The 5,000-nt window shown below is 39.5% G+C and overlaps 1 protein-coding gene and 1 long non-coding RNA gene across 2 annotated transcripts in view; both read right to left on the reverse strand.

The window, feature by feature from the left end:
- The window catches only part of LOC147840974 (uncharacterized), a 4,173-nt gene extending 712 nt beyond the window's left edge, over window positions 1-3,461 (reverse strand). The window contains exons 1-2 of the long non-coding RNA XR_015506566.1: window positions 2,506-3,461; window positions 1-2,445 (exon numbers count right to left, since the gene is read on the reverse strand). The exon at window positions 1-2,445 is cut by the window's left edge and continues 712 nt beyond it. This is a non-coding gene — a long non-coding RNA (uncharacterized LOC147840974). The remainder of the gene's footprint in view (window positions 2,446-2,505) is intronic.
- meis1b (Meis homeobox 1 b) overlaps window positions 1-5,000 on the reverse strand; it is a 598,746-nt gene that overhangs the window by 188,960 nt on the left and 404,786 nt on the right. The gene's annotated exons all lie outside the window — the stretch shown is intronic.

The following is a 5,000-nucleotide window of genomic DNA, read 5'->3' on the forward strand; positions in this document are numbered from 1 at the left end:
TAGCAGGGCTGTACACTCTCAGAAATAAACAACACAGGATTATTGTGAAAACGAATCTTTGAACGAATGCCACAGGGCTGTATGATGCAATTGACAGGTTCTGTTTCTTTTCGCGGGCGAAGCAGTGGCGCAGTAGGTACACTTGCTTCACAGCAAGAAGGTTGCAGGTTCGAGCCTCGGCTCAGTTGGCGTTTCTGTGTGGAGTTTGCATGTTCTCCCTGCGTTCGCGTGGGTTTCCTCCGGGTGCTCAGGTTTCCCCCACAGTCCAAAGACATGTGGTACAGGTGAATTGGGTTGGCTAAATTGTCCGTAGTGTTTGAGTGTGTGTGTGAATGTGTGTGTGGATTTTTCCCAGGGATGGGTTGCGGCTAGAAGGGCATCCGCTGCGTAAAAACTTGCTGGATAAGTTGGCGGTTCATTCCGCTGTGGCGACCTCGGATCAATAACGGGACTAAGCCTTCATTAAGGACATTTTTAGGTACAAACTATGTATTGCGGCTGGAAGGGCATCCGCTGCGTAAAAACTTGCTGGATAAGTTGGCGGTTCATTCCTCTGTGGCGACCCTGGATTAATAAAGGGACTAAGCCGACAAGAAAATGAATGAATGAATGTTTCTTTTCACACTTTCAGCTGACCGCTCACCTCTGTGGACAACTTTTCAAGTGTTACCAGTTTGCCCAGTGGCTCACTACGTACACCGGCAGACTTCAGATGTCGAGTATTGACCTCGGCAAAGAGGCTAGAGTCCAGCGAAGAACAGTTCCAGAAAGCAGGTGAGACAAAAACAGAAGCCAAAAAATAAAATAAACAAGTGAATAAAAGGGTGAGAATGTGGTAGAAAGTAAAAACGCTGAAAATCAGGGGGGTTTTCCTTTTCTGGATTGCTTTTGAAAACACCATCGGTTGGGTTTCGGGAAGGGGCTGGGCGCTGGTCAATCGGTGCTTTTAAAAACACTATCGGTTGGCTTTAGGGTAGGCGTGGGTGAGGGTATTCACTGCGCACAGCAAAAAATGCTTTTCTTACTTAGATTTTTTGTCTTGTTTCTAGTCTAAACATCTAAAATTTCTTATGTCAAGAAGCATTTTCTAGACAAGCAAAACATATTGCCTTGTTTTGAGAAATAATATGCCAACATTAAGTGAGTTTTTTCTTAAAACAAGCAAAATAATCTTACGTCAAAAGAAAAAAACAAGATTAGTTTGCTTACCCCATTTGCACATTATTTTGCTTGTTTTAAGGAAAAACTCACTTAATATTGGCATATTATTTCTCAAAACAAGACAATATGTTTTGCTTATCTAGAGAATTCGTCTTGATTTAGGAATTTTTAGATGTTTTGGACTAGAAACAAGACAAAAAAATCTAAGTAAGAAAAGCATTTTTTGCAGTGTTGGTCGGTAGGTCAGTCAGTCAACAGCATCCTCTGGTGGATTTGCACAAGAACAGCAGGCACGAATGACACTCGCTTTTTTTAAGATCTGAAAAAGCATACAAAGGGCCTTCTGGTGGATTCATGAAAACAAAAACTGCAAAAAAACGTAGCGCCTGGGACGTTTTTTGCCCTCTACAGAAATTAATACAGGGGTACATATCTATAACGAGCCCAAGTGGCTTTTCTTTTAAGCCTCCTATTGGCATAGCTTCCTTTTAGTTTTGCGAAATGCTCTTACTCGGTGTGACTTAATACATGAGATTGCAGAGAGTGGTGAAGTTACGTGTCAATGCCCTACGCTCATTGTTCATTGTGAAGTCATGGTTAGATTCGAGGGCTGTAGTGCCAGCCAAGACTGTCGCTGTCTGCAAGCACTTTCATTCACGTTTCTTGCTTTTGGTGATGATGAATGAGGTTTATGTTTGGACTAATATCTACCGTCAGAAGTGTTTTAGTCAGGGGCAGGTGGCCTGGCTTGCCGCTATGGTCAGCTTCTGGCCAGGCCTTTCTGCAGCTCTGATGGATGAGGTGGTGGATCTGCTCAACTGCTCTGGCACCAGCTTCTCTCCAAACACGCAGATGCGATTTGCCTGACACTGTGTTTTCTTAGAAGGTGCGGCGTGATGGGGTGCATTGGAGAGAAGGTAGCCACAACTGCAAGTGCTTGTATTTCCTGAAGTAAATTTAGATTTATCAGACACTGTTACCCAAAATTATAGGGATTAGCTTGTAAATGGTGTGGCCCGTCATTCAAAAACAGCAACATTCATGCTTTTGTCAATGTATCAGAGGCTTCTTTGTGATGGAGAACTGCTTTAATGTCTTGAGTTGAAGTGTTTCAAAATCTTTGACCTAAAACGCATATAATTCAACAAGAAATCTGACAATAAGAGCTGCAACCGGATTGTCATATAAACAGTACAGTGGTCCTTCAATATCCGCATGAGTTATGTTCTAAAAATAGCCTGCAATGGGTGAAATCCACAAAGTAGTCAGCTTTATTCTTTACAACTATCATAGATGTTTAAGGCTGTAAAACCCCTCACTACACACTTTATACTTTTCTCAGACATGCATTAACATTTTCACACTTTTCTCTCATTTAAACACCCGTAGAAAAATAAGTTCATAATTCATAATTATAGAATGAAACCAAAGATCAAAACCAGTTTAATTGATCTATTCTGTAATGGCGCCCTACAGCGGCGTAACTTTTACCTTCCTTTAGCTTGTCCAGAAGTTCCACTTTTTGTGTGATGGTTAGCATCTTCCTCTGCCTTTTGGGTGCTACTGTTACCCCGCCCGTCCTACACCACTTAACCTGCTCTGAGCTAGGATCGAACCTGCGACTTTCCACATTGGAGTCAGTTGCTCTACCAAGGAGACATCATACCCTTAAAACATTATGGAAGTCCCTAAGTTGAGCTTAAATCTCTAGGTTACTCAACTAATACTTCACAAAATTACTATCAGTTTGAAGTAGCCTCAAAGAACCATGTGCTCCATAAAAAAAACTACCCTCTCCTCTTTTTCTTCTCACCCTTTATACCCTCTATGTATCTCACCAGCGCCATCTAGTGCCCTGTAGTATCCCTTAAAAAAGTATTTTCCTTTCATTACAAGTGACAGACATTTCATTCTGTTACAACGTCGTAACTGCCTCTTTACAGTAACTTACCTGTATATAAGTTTTACAGTAGCAGGGCCCTACCGCAATTTCATTATATAGTAAAATAGCCTTACCGCAACTTCTTTTTTTGGGACCACATTTTAATTTTACAGGGCGATACAATGGCTCAGTGGTCAGCACTGTCACAACAACAACAACAAAGAATTAAAATGCGCATTAAAGGTAACCATCTGAAAAATAAGACCTGTGCAAAAACATTAAAGAACAGCAAATTTAAGACTGTTTAAGGTCTAAAACAGGCGTGCTCAACCCTGTTCCTGGAGATCGACCTTCCTGCAGATTTCAGTTGCAACCCATATCAAACACACCTGCCTGTAATTATCAAGTGATTTTCAGGTCCTAATTAATTGCTTCAGGTGTGTTTGATCAGGGTAGGAGCTGAATTTTGCAGGAAGGTCGATCTCCAGGAACAGGGTTGAGCACCACTGGTCTAAAATTTCGATTTTTACATTTTAGACTTAAGACTCCGCAGAAACCCTGTCTAACAGTATGGGGAAATATACACTGATATATACTGAGTATTCAGTCAATATTGAATCCAGCGCTACATGTGTGATGGTTGGTGAGGAGAGGCGGTTTATAGGTATATACTTTGGCAGTGGTGCTGAGAGACAGGTGGCGCTAGGTTATTTCAATAATAAGTAATAATGTCATCAGCTCCCCCTCAGCCCGGGAAACACGTGCTGATGCAGGGTGTCAAGATATCCCAGCATGCACTGGGGCTGTAAAAATAGCCCCTTCACAGCTGTGCATTTAGGGAGAGCTATAGCCAGACGGTGTCTACAGGGACTAAAAACATGATGAGCTTTATATTATGCACCTCTGTTCATTTGGTTTACCCTTTGTGTTTTAATAATATAATCCTGGATATTTAGAATAAATCACTGTTGTAAAATCACTTAAATATGGAAAACATGCTCATGATTTTGTTATTGTATAAATATATCAGTTTTAAAGTGAATGATTTTGCTAATTTTAAAAGGTTACAATTTTCTATCTTTCTATCTTTTCTCTATTCAAATTAAAGCTAATTTTCCTCGAATGTTGGTAACAACCAAATAAATCCATATATGCAAAGAAAACAAATCTAATTGGTTTACATATTAAGTTATGTGTATGAAAATGAAATGACGCAGGGAAAAAAAAGTATTAAACACATGAAGAAAGGGAGGTTTAAAAGGGCAGTGAAAGTCCAGACAGCAGCTGAAATCTCTCAGTAGTTCTTAAGTCAACCTCTGCCCTTCCTCATTGAAAATGAATATTAGCTGCTTCAGCCCAACATCTACATTAGCAGGATGATGAAGATGAATCCAGGGTGGCATTTCAGGAAGACAATGATCCAAATCACAGCCAAGGAAACTCTCAAATGCTTTCAGAGAAAGAAAATAAAGCTGTGGAATGGCCCAGCCAACCACCTGATTTAAATCCAATAGAAAATACTAAGTAAAGATCAGATTTGATAGACAAGACCCACAGAATCGTTAAGATTTTGACACTCTGTTGAAGTCTGTGAAAAACTCACACCTGAGCAATGCATGCGACTTCATTCTCCATATGAGAGGCGTCTTTAAGCTGAAATTATATTTTTCATTTGTTGTCATTTTCTATTATTAGAATAATTTTTGAAGACATTACACTCTCATTTTGACTTTACATTATATTGTGCTTCATAAAAGAAAACATGTATTTCAAAAAATCAACCTTATAAAATGATTAATGCCTTAATGTATTAAATGTAAAAATGTAAATGTAAAACGAATTTAAAAATAAGCAATGAACAGTACATTTGTAACTGTATTTATTAATCTTTCAATATCAGTTAATGAAATTGCAACTGCTCATTGTTAGTTCACATTAGTTCACATCCATTCAATGC

Source organism: Danio rerio, chromosome 13 (genome assembly GCF_052040795.2).
Source record: "Danio rerio strain M-AB ecotype USA chromosome 13, GRCz13ab, whole genome shotgun sequence".
Classification (NCBI taxonomy): Eukaryota; Metazoa; Chordata; class Actinopteri; order Cypriniformes; family Danionidae; genus Danio; species Danio rerio.